The sequence below is a fragment of the Diuraphis noxia genome, unplaced genomic scaffold, assembly GCF_037042655.1.
Source record: "Diuraphis noxia isolate RWA-SAM2 unplaced genomic scaffold, SU_Dnox_SAM2 contig0001, whole genome shotgun sequence".
NCBI lineage: Eukaryota > Metazoa > Arthropoda > Insecta > Hemiptera > Aphididae > Diuraphis > Diuraphis noxia.
The window spans coordinates 58,756,744-58,772,573 of NW_028301711.1; the positions used below are offsets into that span (position 1 = coordinate 58,756,744).

At 28.1% G+C, this 15,830-nt stretch overlaps 1 protein-coding gene across 1 annotated transcript in view; it reads right to left on the minus strand.

Annotated features, from left to right (window-relative positions):
- Nucleotides 1–15,830, minus strand: part of LOC149061015 (uncharacterized) — an 84,180-nt gene that overhangs the window by 54,839 nt on the left and 13,511 nt on the right. The gene's annotated exons all lie outside the window — the stretch shown is intronic.

Consider the following 15,830-nt stretch of genomic DNA (forward strand, 5'->3'; position numbering starts at 1 on the left):
AATATTTGTAGTATAGATAATATATTATGTATCCACGTTTATTTTAAATTCTGAGCGAATCGAAAAAATCGATTTATTTATGATATAATTTAAAAAAAAACTATATCTAGATAAATGAAATTTCCACTGAATGATAAATGCACAAAACCATTTTCAAAATATTCTAACTCTTTTTGAGTAATTTGTAGCTATAAGAAAATTTTTGGCTTTTATAAAGTTTTTTTCAATAATTTAATAAAAAAATTTATAATCAGTCAAAATCTTAAAATTGAATACAGGATTTCTCCTAAGTTATTTAGTACAAATTAAAAAATTTGAGCTTAAATACAGATTTATTTTTTATTAGCGTTTGAAAGCAAAATTTTGACAAAATCCGTCTAAATCACAAAAATTTGAAAAAATATTTTTAGTGTTTTTAGTTAAAAATTAATAAAAAAATTTCTGATGATATCTAAGATTTGAAAATTGAATTCAATATTTCTCATAAGTTGTCATTTGAAAATCATATTTTTCACCACATCGAATCTTTACTCATAAATTAACGAATTCTAACTATCATTGATATGATGTATAATTTTGTGTTAATCGTCCTATCTTCTTCTAAATATTGAATATTTTATTATGACATAATACTGAATGAAATTGTAGTCACCAATCAGTGTTTGTCTGTTCGATATAAATTCGAAAAGTGAACGATATACGCAATAACCTGTTGTAAACAATTTTCCACTCACGACAAACATTGGTGCAGTGTGGGATATCCGTTACTCAGTGTAGTTTCAGAATTCTATTTCCGTTGATTTTTTTCTAATCGCAATCACCATAGCTCCATATCTAATTCAAAAGTAATTTTATTGGAGCAAGACGTGCTGGCTTGAAACACACAGACGCAAACCCGAACTTGAACGAAAAGCGCGTTTGACGAGATCGTGACGTGCCATCAATCATTGGGAGTGAGGGGACCTAAATCGTGAGTGGAAATGCATAAAATAATGGATGTGTGAGAAGTTTTTGGGTCAATTGGTGGGAATGTCATTGAATTCTCGGTCAAAGACACAATTTATAACATATACGAGACACATACATGCACGTGCTGCATATGACGTCGCAAACACCAAAAACCGAATTCCTTTCATTATCATAGTAAATATAACAGCATATATGTACGTATTTCGGATATCAAACAAACTTATATATTAGTTAGGTTAGGTAATATATTGTACAGAATAGTATGCGTCGAGGGCGACGAAGAGTCAATTGTCATCGCGAAACGAAGAAAACTGTAGATGCCACATTATGTAGGTAGGTACGTATAATATTTTTACGCAATAACATATTATATTCGTTTTGTTAAGGGTGACCGCATACTGGTAAAGTAAACTACTTTAAAGAGACTAAATTCGCTTTATTATGACTAATCAAAAATAAAACATTTATATTTTATGTAAAACACACACTCTGATAAAGCGTAGTCAAAATTAATTATTTTTGTATTCACTCATAACTAATATTGTTTTATTGAAATACCTAGACCGTGCTCTATTTTCATTAGTCATTATCAAACAGTCACTGAATAATTATCAAAATTATGCCAAATATTATTTATAAATTGTCTACAACATAAGGTAATTATATACTATACAAGTACTGAAGTACTTTTTTATTTTTCGTTTAAATTTTTTATTTTAATTAATAAACATCAGACGACACTCATCCCCGGAAAACTTTTACATATTGCGTAATTAAATAAGTAGTAGGTAGGTAGGTACCATAATATGCATATAATATTATTTTATTCAATTCGATTATAAAATTTCGATTGTGCATGAAATGAGCTTAGAAAATTTAATATCATTAGTCCAAGAACGGCCGTCTCTGTATAATTACAAAGACAAAAAATAAAGTAATAGAAATATAAAAGAACAATATTATGGATAGAAATATAGGATATTCTAAAAATACCAGATTTTCATATTTTTCATTATATTATATTTTTTATATTCTACTCAACATAAATTACGATAGTAACTATATAATAACTAATTAGGTACTTAAAATAATTAATTATTTAATCAATTCATTATTATTTATACAGAGTGTATTTATTTTTCCAAGATACAGAACCTTTATTTGAAATAGAATATTCCGTAAATTTATTTCGAAGTAATATTGCTACTGTAGAAGATTTATTATTAGAAGATCTAATTCTACTGATATCTTGTTCAATTATTTCATTCTGATCTTGAGAATTTATAAATTCTTAATTATCAATACAATGTTGCTCTTTCATCATAATTAAGATATGAAATACACAAATAGCTTTAACGATCTGGGTAGCTTTTTCTGGGCCAATCACAATTTTGTTTTCCAATACTTTAAATTTCTTAACCATAATGCTGAAAGCGCATTCTACTATTCGTCTTGCCCGTGACTACCGATAATTAAAAATGTACTTTCGATTTTTAAGTTCCTACGTGGAAAAAGTCTCATCAAGCATGGTAATAAAGGTTATGCTTCATCCTCAACGAAAACAAAAGGATATTCTTCGTTGATGTTATTATGAACTTTTCTCGGGGAGGCAAATTTAATTCATTGTGTAGTAACATTTTACCAAAATTAGATTCTTTAAATATTCCACCGTCACTGGACCGACCATAATTCCCGACATCGATTGTCATAAATTTTGCGTATACATTGACCACGGCTTGAAGTAGGTCTAGCTACAATTTAATAACCCTAACCCTTTATAATTAAAATACTCGTAACCAGCTTACGGTGTACATTGAATAGCACCTGCTCCTGCGCAATTAAGAAAATTCCAATTTTGGTTGAATTCATTTGAAATTTTAATCCAGCCTTTTTCTCTAGGCGTTGGCAAATAAATAGATGATAATAATTTCCATATAACATTACATACTTCATTAATTATGAATCCTATTGTCGTAGCACCTAGGTGAAATTGTTAATGAAGACGTTGAAATCGCTCTCCCGTTGCCAAATAACTAAAAACATTGTTTTTAAATAAAACAAAATATAAATACAACTTTATATTGTAATAAGTATAAAATGTGTTGATGAATTACAGCTAATGAATGCAAGGCAAAATGGACTACCTACTCTTCAAAATTCATTTTCAAGACAGTTGCATGAATAAAAAAAAAATGTCATCTGGGTCCGGAGGATCGTCAAGAAAAATAAATTGGTATTTGTTTGATAATATACTGTTTCTCTCTGATTACGTATTACAACACAAAAAAATGGAAAGCAATTTGAGTAATTTCCATATATAGATCACTTTGTAAACGATAATTTCGTTGAAGAACCTATAGTGTCAGATTCACAATATCTAGGAAAAAATCAAGAAACAACTGAACAAGAAGTGCTTTCATAAGCAATAGCTACTGAAGATGTAGAAAATAAAAAATCAAGTAATGAATCAGTATTTAAAAAACCAAGAACAAATCAAAAAATATTACCCAGTGAAAGAATGGTGGAACCGATGTTGGAATATATAAAGACAAGAACTCAATCTCAAAAAAATAATGAGGATACACCTGAACTTTCTTTTTTTAAAGTATTACCTATTCCAGATTTTTTAAAATTAAATGATAAAAATCAACATCAATTCAAAAAAATTTCATCATTAAGTTTTTCTAGAATATAATCAAACGTGTCGGTACTCATTCGTGTAAAATTTCTAAATTTATATTAGTTATTTCGAAGTTCAAGAATAAAACATTTATTAATTATATTATTTTTAGTTAGTTTCAAGTTCAAAGGATGAACCCAATTTTTTTCCACCGTTCAATTTCTCTTAGAAGAAACTATAAAATAGGAATAGCATTTCCTCCTCGTCTAGGATATTTTGACTACTATTTGATTTACTACGGTACTTGACTAACTATGTTTTATCTAGTGTGTGTTAATAATACTTTATTATGACTAAATATGACTTAAATTTATTTAGTCAATTTTGCTTTACTATAGTGTGCGGTCACCCCAAGTCTTGCCGTAATTTTTCATATTCTTGCATTCAGATCTGACCAAATATCCCCTGAAAATCTCCGAGGACTGATATAATGAAGTTCACTTGTCCAACGTCCAACATAAAGAGTAAAGATCACTGCGAATGGCCACGGTGAATACTATAAGTCCTTGTAAACAATTATTTATTTATTTACTAACAATATTATAATATTCGTATGCATTGTTTATCGTACAATCACGTGTGGTCCTAAATGTTTTGCTATTCTCTCACTCGAACTCGGCCTATTCTTATGAATATAATCTACGATATATATTTTAAATACAGCAAGACTCGCGCTCGATACACCACCCGAGGGTGTGATATATGTTTATTTGCCTTTGTGAAAAAAAATAAATACAAATATAATATTATATATACGGCATAAAGAAACGGATCCATTTTTGACCGGTTACGCTCGCGCCGCATGGCAATATGTTACTGTCAAACTAAAACCATTTGTAATAGTAACATAACGATGAGCGGCAAAAGCAAGCTGGTGGGCGACTGCTTTTGTCAGTTTCAGAACACATCAGCGGCGGTTACGACAATTTCCCGTCCCGCTGCAAAACTGCCATTTACTAAATAATATTGTGCTATACAGCTTTTGAGTGGCTAAAGAAATGCATACACCAGGTTTAAGGGATGAAAACTATACTAATAATAGTACGGTATGTGTGTGTATATCAGTCCCGATTTGAAGAGGTGAGAGTGGGTGGCAATAGATGGATCGATTTGAATATGAATTTAGAATTCTTATACCTACGTTAGATCAGTAGCGGTATCTTATATATTTATAGAATATAATGTATATTTCATTAATTATCATTATTTATCATTATGTTCCACTTGAAGAAAAATGCACCGAATTTTAAATTCAGGAGAGTTTTCGATGTAAAATCAGATCTAGTTTGAACTTCAGGTGATCAAACGTGGACATATAATTATTTACCAGTATACTTAATAAAATATTTGAGGAAAAAAATGGGAAATAGGTAACTGTTTTTGCTCGCTGTAAAGTAAGAGTCAAGCGTGTGTTTTCATCGAGTATAGGCACTGTAAACACATGTGTTAAATCTGAATTCAATAAAAATCATTGCATACAATGAAAAATAATTCAGATTGATGACGGACACTTTTTGGTAATCAAGCTAACCAATCAATTATTTTAATACCTATAATATTTAAATTTAAAAAAAATTCTAATACTTTTTCATTCGAATTTTGATAAAATTGCATAGGTATGTAAGAATTGAAAATTAAATATTTACCTATAACGATTTTAGTTATTTTGTTATATACTTTAAATCGCATTTATCGTTTTATGAAGTTTTTGGCAAATATACGTTCAGCATACCATAATACTATAAAAAATTAAATTGCTCATAACAATATAAATAAATTATATGTTATGCTTAGAGACTGAATAAAATTATCAATACAACATTGAATAAAATATAAGATTAACAACACTTTTTGTTCGTGTATTTGTGTGTGAGAGTTTTTTGTCTACATTCGAGTCTACGTGTCGGTGATATACAGTACGACGAGGAGGAAAACGCCTACGCATAACATTTAAAATATTATACGATACACTGAAATATTTATACATGTTATACATAGTTTGCTGAATTTATGCGCACTTGCGTTCAAGGGAGTGTTATAGTCGTTGGCGCGTTTAACGAGCTACACGAAATATTCTCTTCTAAGCGCCCTTTGCACGGCATCTCACCAAAGGACTGCGTTTTCCGTCTTACAATCGATGTACTGTACGAATTTATTTTTTTTTATTTTTCTTTCTGTAAACGAACGTTAGCGTTGCCCGCATACACATACCTATAAGTACCCATACTATTATAATATTATAGGTACCTATACGCTCTGACGCACATTCATGTATACAATACATAACCCATAGGTACGCTATGTCTCGATGTTACAATGGTTCACACATGGGATTTTTTCTCGTATATTTATTTTTTTTTTTTTTTTACATATGACTAAGAAAGGTTGGATAGATGATGCGAGTACAAAAAAGACCTTGTGTCCTACGGTCCCTACGGACTAATACGGCGTATGGAGTGAATCGAACAAAAATGTAATAATAATCGCGTGGAGACACGTTGTATGTAAAATCATAGTATTTTTTATATTAAACAGACAACATACCCACACGACTATAAATTATAATTATTTTAATTCCTGACTTTTATCGAACATTCAAATAATACACATCATATCACGATTAAAATTATAATAGTTTTAACCTTAAGATACCTGATAATTTACTCGATTATATTTTAGTTATCCTCAATATCAACAGATTTGCAGTAAAATGTATCGAGGAACATCATATTTGTGTTATATTCTTATGGACATTGTAGGCACCATATTTTGTTTAAATTGACAGCAAACGTTTAAAACTAATTAAACTAGTTTATGTAACATTTTCACAGTATATAATATCAATTAGAAATGATCAATTAAATCAATTAAAAATCATTGTTAGTAAAAACAAATTAATAGAAACGAAGGTTGTGATTGAAATATAAAAATAGACTGACAACCTTTGTAGGTTTAAGTTGGATGATTCAAAACGGATCTACGTTTTATAAAAACATTTTTAATTAATATTTTTGTTTTATTATTAACTTATGTGATTTTTGTATCAATATATATTTGTAAACATTTATATTGTGAAACCAAATTTGTTTCGCTTAAAATTCAATTCGTATATTAATTTTAGATATTTAGCTAATAGCTAGTTGTTGTAGAATTAATTCAAGACATTTATTTTTAAACATGCTTAAAAAAAACAAGAAAAAATAGAAACGAAACTAAGTTTAAATTTAAACTTAAGGACTTGTCCCCTTTCTATAGTTGACGATAATTTTTTTAAAAATCCAATAGATAGTCACATTAAAGTAAAATAAGGGCAAAACGTTTGCGGATTTTAAATATCTGAAAGGATTTACCTATATAAACTAAGTAGGGAGCTTATAAAATTCTATAAAAGTCTCCAATAAAATTCAGCACACCAAATTGAATACTGAAAAAGAAAAATTGAAATCTATCATTGCATGAAACTGTTTACAAACATACAATACAAATACGTGATGTAACATTGCACAGTAACATATGTCTAGACACGTGGAAATACACTCTCCGCTGAATGTGATGGTGTCACATATATAGACACACACATACTAATATTTATTTACTTTTCACACATCACTAACGTCATCAGTCAACAAACGATTCGAATTGCATACATTGCGTTTCTGTTAAATGTATTATTGTCCGTATGCATAAACTAATAACATATTTTATAAAGATTTACTCTTGTAGTTCTAGTTAAAATACAATTTCGTATTTTAAATTAGGTACTCTATTAAATAATAAAGAACAAATAATGCTGTGATTATATCGTAAAAATATCTAGGCTAAAGTATCTTACTAACAAAATATCGCAATTTATTTTTAGCCATAAACATTTGAAAGTTAGGCAACTAAAGTTTTAAGGTAGTAATCTTGAACAGTGATTTCAAACTATTTATAGGCATTTGACATTCTTTGAATATTTTTTTAGAATTATGTGTTAAGAATTAAATTTTTGACAATAAAGGTCATTAAAACCACAAATATTTTTTAAATTTTAAATTTTATGATAGTTATAAGACTTTAAAATTTAAAATTAGAAACGATACGAATTCCCTTATCAGTTATCACTAATAAAATATATGTATTATGCATAATTTTCATAGAAATTTCAAATTTCGAGAAAATTGCAAGTTTAGATAACAATTTGAATTCTAGATCTTTTAATGTAGGTAATTTCAAAAAATGACATTTGCAGCCTTGCAGGTATTCAACTTTCCACCAACTTGTATTTATTCTTTAATATTTAGTATACGCAAAGAAGCACCAATTCTTATACAAATAAATAAATAACAGTAAAAAATACAGTATGATAACTGACTGCACAATTTCAGAAGCACACTACATTGATGCCACGCGACGAGTGTAAATTGAATTAATTTTTGAACAGCTTCAAACCACTGTTTCGTACACACAATCTTAGTCACACTTGCATATGATTAGTAGTATACTTGTTAACATGTTTTAGGTACTTGAAAATATTATTAATTATAATATAGTAATTTTGGACAATTAAAAACAGTAACGAATGGTTTTAATCACAATCAAACAAATCAAAACATGAGAAACTATTACACGAATAAATCAATACCTACTCGAATTGCGATATCTATATAATATGATAACCAAACAACCGTTGTTATTCCAACCTTTTGATGCGAAATTTTAAATCTAAGGACGGGTTCTTGTGAGTACTCCAGTGTGCCGTTGGTTATTAATGAACCTGTGTGTGAAAGGTTTGTTACCTGGGTGCGTCCGTCGGTGAGTCGTCGGATTACTGTTGTTAGTGAACGATTTGTTTTTTGTTACACTCTTCAAACGGGTGTGCTTCCTCTCCTGTACGTATCTATCTATGCGCCATCAAATTATTGTTTATTTTAGCAAACTATTTGGTTAGCGAACGACGTTCCACAGAAGTCACAGAGGCGTGATTTCTTTTCTGTTTCTATCCATCTGTGTATCATCAGATTTCTTTATTTAGCGAACGATTTATTACACACCTCACATGGTTATAGTTTCTCTCTTGTATGTGTCCAACGATGTTTCATGATATTGGTGCTGTTAGGGAATAATTTTTTTGCACATGTTACTCGGGTACTCGGGGCACTGTTCTCGGCCAGACAGCAGGTGACATCGTTCATTTTAGTGAATTTAATGTCACATAGACGCGTTGATGTCAAATCTGTATTTTTGCTCAATAATTGGTACTTCGATTAAACATCAATAAAATCTGACTCAAATACTTTATAATATTTATCTAATAAACTGGTATTTGTTTTTTGTAGAACGAAGCTAGTAGTAAATTCTACAGCGAATTTGAATTTATCTACAGTATCATAATTTTAATCCAGTATTTGTTGTTTTATCATTTAAATTAATTATAAAATCCAAATGAAATAAAAATTTGGATGAATTAATAAGGAGTGACAGCCTATCTTTACTGAGGTATCTGTGTACCTACCATGTCTCTTGCCCAAAGTATAATGTTTATACCTTTGTATCCACTTTACCTGACTGTGGAGCATTGAAACAGCCGCTGTGCTCGTTTGATGGTTTTTGATCGTCTCTAATGATCTAATGACTTTGAAATCAGTAGAGTTTGGTGGAAATGTTTCAATAACATATTTAAAACCTTGTAAATATGGATTGCCACTGGGCAGAAGATCTTGCAATAAATCATATAATATTGCCCTCTTGGCGTGAGGACATACGGATAGTCATCTATCTAATTCTCCATTCCTTATGAAATAAATTTGTAAAAATGATTATTCTTTATTCCGGTAGATTTTTCTAAAATGTTATTTCATCTAAACCTTTCCCTGACAATGACGAACACAACTGAAAAAAATCAGCCACATCGGTCAAGCCATTTCGGAACCAAGTCGTTACAAAAAATCAGGACTGGTTTTTATAGTATAGATTGCATTGGGGTAGGAAAAGTCCACAACAAAGTGCTTAGGATTCTATACTAAAAATTCTACATGCGTAAAATTCTAAATGCATGGCTACATTTTAAGTACCTGTGTAGTAAAGATTATTAGTTCAAAAATTTCTGCAAAAATCTTATTTGGCTTAATTCTTAGCGCAACGAAAGTTGAATGCTTAAATCTAATGAAAATAACTCGCAGATTTTAATATTATAATATTTTTCGTGTATTTATTGTTTGACTTTTTTTTTTGAGAATTTATATTAGCAAATGTACAAGTATATTACATGCATATAAATGTGTGAAGTTATTGAAGAATTTTTTCTTTAGGTACCTTTGTATTTCATAATCGCTATGAATAGGTATAGCGCTAATTAAAATTATTATAATCCTTATGAAAAAGTGATATTCAAAAATGCTGTGGTGGTGGTCAAGTAGGCATATTATAGATGTTCCACATAAATCGAAGTACGTACGAATGAATGCAATTTTAAACAATTTAATTTATTACCAAAAAATGAGTATTGAATTGAAATATTTTCTAACACTAAAATCCATCGAAATAATTCCTTTTAGATAAATATTATTGTATAAGAAGTAGGAATTATAATTTTACATTAAAAAATTACACTTTTTTACACTAATTACGCTTAAAAGGGTGTTAAAAACCTGTATTATGATTTAAAACGTTTATTTTTTATTTATTTCTATTGTTTCTTTGTTTTCACGTGTTTAAATGATACCATGACTGTAATTTAAAATTCAGATTATCTTGTGGCTTGTATATTATTATTTAATCATAACCTGTACATGTCTAGCTTAACAAATAGGACAGATCAAGCACATTTGCTTTATCAGCGGAAATTATTTGATGGAAATCTTGGTACTACAGCTGACTTGCTATATAAGTGTCAATTTTCAAATCCCTGTATTTTATCCCCACACAGTATATCCTATATATATAATTTTATGTTTCAACAATTGTTATATGTAAAATTCTCCTGATAAAATTAGCCAATGAGGAGCTATATTTTTTATTTTAGATTATATTTCTATTAGGTATACTTGAATTATTCTTCATTATTTAAAGTGTAACTGTTATAATTATCTTAAGATTTTTTCAATGTCCATGCTTCTTTATAAATATTGTTGTATCATGATAAGTTTATTTTTTCCTAGTAATTACCTACTTATTTTTACATTTTTACATTTGATGGCAAGCCTCGTTTAATATCATATAATAAATAGATAAATAATCATAAAACATCATCTACGTTTTGGATAACTTTTATTAGACTTTAACACACAATCATCATAATCACACTGAACACATGATATGGTGATTTACTTTTTACCCAGTGGTGATTACATGAAGACGATGACCCTATAATCTTTTCTCTTAATAATTATGGTCTTATTAAGTTAAAACCATAATTTTTGTTTTTAATGATCAATTAGTGCATGTCGAAAAGTTAGCCACATCACTCCCCCCAACAACAAGATCATTTCATCATTACTGATAGAACCTGTGTATATAGGCAGGTCCGTAGAAAATAATATGATGTATAATTATGTAAAAATTATTAATTCGGTAGGTACAAATTTTGTGCTACAATATGATTTTAATAACGATGTAATCTACTGTTTGAATATAATAATATGTATCTAGGTGTTAATATATATTACATACTGTATGGTATAATTTTAATTTTAATTTCAGTATTAGTTTTTTACATATATATAATATGTGTGTTACCGTAAATACCTGATCACGATGTAAACTTAGGTATTACTGTTTGTACTCAGTAAATGCTGAAATTCTTAATTTTATTCGGGTTTTTACTAAACACGTTGTGTAGGTACATCTTAGAATATACAAATTTACTTAGAAAAACTGATCAATACACGACACATAACATGATTGTTTTCCAATATACCTAGATTAAATCAAAGTTATATAAAAAAAAACTAAGTATACAATATTACATTTTTATTAAAACTTACTTTAAATACAACCAAAACCAAATCTAGCGTAGGTATGATTATTGATTGGCATTTTATTTTTTTATTGAATATGTATTTTACTATTCATTTTCTCCACTAGTATACTTTGAATCTATAGAATTTTTTTTATTAGCCATATAGTATATTTTAATATCGTTATATTAACCTATTTGAGTTTAATTTTTTGAAAAAAGAGTTAAATTAAATTACATTTGTGCCAGTGGTGAAAAATAATTATTACACTTAAAACAAGTATAAAGTATAATCATGATCATGGGCATTTAAAAAAAAAAAAAATTATCCATGTGTAACTGAATAAAAGGTTAATGTTTATTAGTATGACTGATAGCATGTTTCACGATGTATAAAAGATCTTCTATACATAGTGGGGCGTGTAAAGAACAATTTTTGATAACTCTATCCGTAATAGCCTAATAATTAGGATCCAATCAAACTATTTTTTATAATGTAATTCGCACCAAATCGTATACATATAATATACCATAGCCCATCACGATACTAAATTTATTATTTTAAACACTGGAAAAACTCATTTTTACCCAAAATTAACTGCTAACTTTTAGGTCACATTTTTAAACCTTAAATTGAACTCTAGCAGACGCAACAAAATTGAGTAGGTATAAGGTATATACCTAATTGTTATTTAAGTTATAATACATAACAATCACTGGATAGTATATATATATATTATAGACAACAATACATCGTTTTCTTAGAAATGCAAAATAATTTTATCATTTTATAAGATTAAAATACAATTTAAATTAAGCTATAAAGTGTATATGTTAACAATATGAACGAAGTAGGGATATCATGGATTTAAAAAAACGACAACAGGTAATTGGATTTGTTATCATTTTAATTTATGTTTTACCGACTATTTTGCTAGTCCTTATAATGAAACTCACTTTAAAGCTAATAATTTATACACATGTGTTTTTAATTTATTAAAAAAATCATAGTTGATAAATAATTTAAATGTCTTTAACTCAACAAAAGTACTAAAAAATACTATAAAAACACATTTGAGCTCAAAAACGTTCTGAATATAAAACATAATAATAAGTATCAATAGACCAATGTATATATAAGTATATATGATTATGGGACCAAAAGTTTTCTCGATAGCGTCTGTAATAATATTATGAATTAACCTACTATGAAACTAATTTTCAGTTAAATGCAAATTTGGAATATGATAATTTTATTGTCATTGTACTATAAAAATTTGTGTGAGTCATGTGATATTGTTGATTCTGAGCAGATGTAATTTTTCGTGCGCTTTTTAGACGTTGAATGTAAAGTATTTAGTGACGAGTTGTTAGCATTATTGCCATTGAAATGCAAGACTCGTGGAGAAGATTTGTTTAAAACTTTTGACGACTTCATGACTAAATCAAATATTAGTTATGATAAAATTGTGTCTATTTCAACCGATGGCACCCCAGCAATGATTGGTAAAGAAAAGGGATTTGTTTAGAGAATCAAGGATAAGAATGCTGAAATACTTTCATATCAATGTATAATTCATCAAACATCTCTGTGTGGCAAACTTAGTACAACGCTAAAGGAAGTAATGGACATGATGATCAAGTTGATTAATTTTTTGAGGTCCCGATCTGCTCTTCAACACAGGCAGTTTAAAGATTTTTTATTTGAATGTGATTCAGTGTATTCGGATTTACTTCAACATAACAATATCCGTTGGTTAAGTAAAGGCAAAGTGATCGAACGTTTTTGGAGTATAAAAGAAGAAGTAATCACGTTCTTGGTAAACTTAGATTCACAAGAATCAAAGCAGTGCCTATCATAAATTCTTAACAAACGAGAGCAATATGCTATCTGTGGAATTTTTAAAAGACATTCTTACATATTTAAATGTACTTAATACTGAGTTACAAGGGCATAACAAGTTAATTTGTGATCTGATATCAAGTGTATCTGCTTTCCGGCGAATACTTGAAATCTTTGAAAAATATATAAAAAAATCAAGATTTTATTCATTTTCCAACAATCCTTGAATATAAAAAGAATTTTGACATAGACTGCAGTATGTTTTTAAGTTTTTTGTCGGACCTTAGTGAAGATTTGGTAAGAGATTCAAAGACTTTGCAGAAATTGGAAAACTATCTCAATTTTTTAAAAATCCGTTTGAAGTTTCTCCAATTGGAGAATGGATTGACGTTGCTACAAAATTATCCAGACTTCCAAAATCTTCACTTCAAATGGAAATTATTGATTTGCAAGAAGATATCTCATTGCAAATGAATAAGACTTCGTCTACTGAAGATTTTTGGATAAAACAGGTCTTGGATAAATACATGAACTGTAAAACCCTTGCCATAATATAGATTCCATAAGCTACACATAAGTTATTTTTCCAAAATATTTACAATACAAAACAATAACAAGTAGTGTCCGAAAAATGTATATTTAAATATTTGATATTATATTGATCATAATACGCATAACAGAATAATACGTGTGATATGAAACAATAATGTGGGCATTATTTAAATTTGTACGTTTCAAATATTCTGTTTGTTGTAGGGATTAACAAGTTCTAGAATCAATACCTACACAAACATACATATATTATTATTATATACACCGAAGTTTACAAGTGAATGCATTATTCAAAATAAATAATAACAGATCGCTATTAAACTCTCGTATTAAATAATAATTTAGTACACCCATTGTTTTAATGTTAATAATATAATAATTTTTATACCTAGGTATATATAAATCCAAATAATTTTAGATGATTTTAGAAATTATTACTGGATTATTGATATTTCTGTATAATAGAAAATCTGTCAATAAAATATTATGACTGAAAAAATATTAGATACGGCCTTGATTAATTACTTATTCGATAGCTATACATCAAAATAGACAGACTGGGCAAACGAATAACTAATTAGGGTGCACGCCAATCACAACGTTATTCAATAGTATTTCCAATATTAGTTATAGTTCCGATGGTTTGAAATTAATTAAAATCAAATTCCAAATTCAAGATAGAACACTAAAGGATTAGCTCACGTAGGATAGTGTCACACATTTTCATAATTTTTAATGCAGTATTCAGTCATCGAATTCAAAGCAGCTCTGCTGACTATAGTATTTGTAAAACACATTTAACGTTATTTATAAAAGTAATTTATAATGAACGGAATTGAATATTAATTAATATTAATTTAAGAAGAGTTGATAAATAACATTTAATTCATGAAAAAAATTAAAACAAATCTCGAAAATTAATAAGATATTTAAAAAAAAAAATCAATAACATAGAACTAAAAATTGTAAATATGGATTACACTCGTAGTGTTATGATCCATATAATTTTAATTTGTACATGACCTCTAAATAAAATAGTTTTGTTTAGCTTAATTTTTTAGGAAATCATTAAACTATAAAATAGGTACCTGCTATAAATAAGTAATTTGTGGAATTTAAAATATTTAATATTATGATTTATTGTATTGCAACGAGAAACTAAAATTTATTTCATCACTAACAGTTTACCCTAAATTATTTCCAATTAATTTCATGCAAAAAGATCCAGCTTTCTTCAAAACTAATTAAACAAAAATTACTAACGATTTCATTAAAGAAAAAGTATTATCGTTATATCAATATACTTGCTTCACTCAGAATTAAAAATTCAACTACTTTGACGCAATACATTCAATTAATTTGATATTAAAATGTAAGAAAATCTCGAAATTGTAGTGATTTATATTTGTTTATATTTATTATTCTAATTAGGTAACGATTACATTTAAGATGATTCCTGTGACCCCAACAGGTATCTACCAAACTGATTAAATTGTAAATACTTCACAAATTACACTATATTCTGTAACTTTATACGTTTGACATTAGTACATGTTGAACTCCAATGCTCTTTGGGAGTTATACCCTTTTCCAAGAAGAAAGAGAGTAAAAATATAATCAATGGTATCAAGTCTAATTAGTTGCCAATATCTGATTTGTATTGGTTTTTTTAATATAATTATTTATTTTTGTACTTTTTTATCATATTATTTAATAAAAATAAGGTAGTTTGGTAAGTATATATAAATAACTTTTCAAAATATTATATAAAATAGAAATAAAAATATAAAATAAGAAAATAGACAATCGTATATTAAAAATATAGAACCTACCTAAGTTAGGTTGACAGT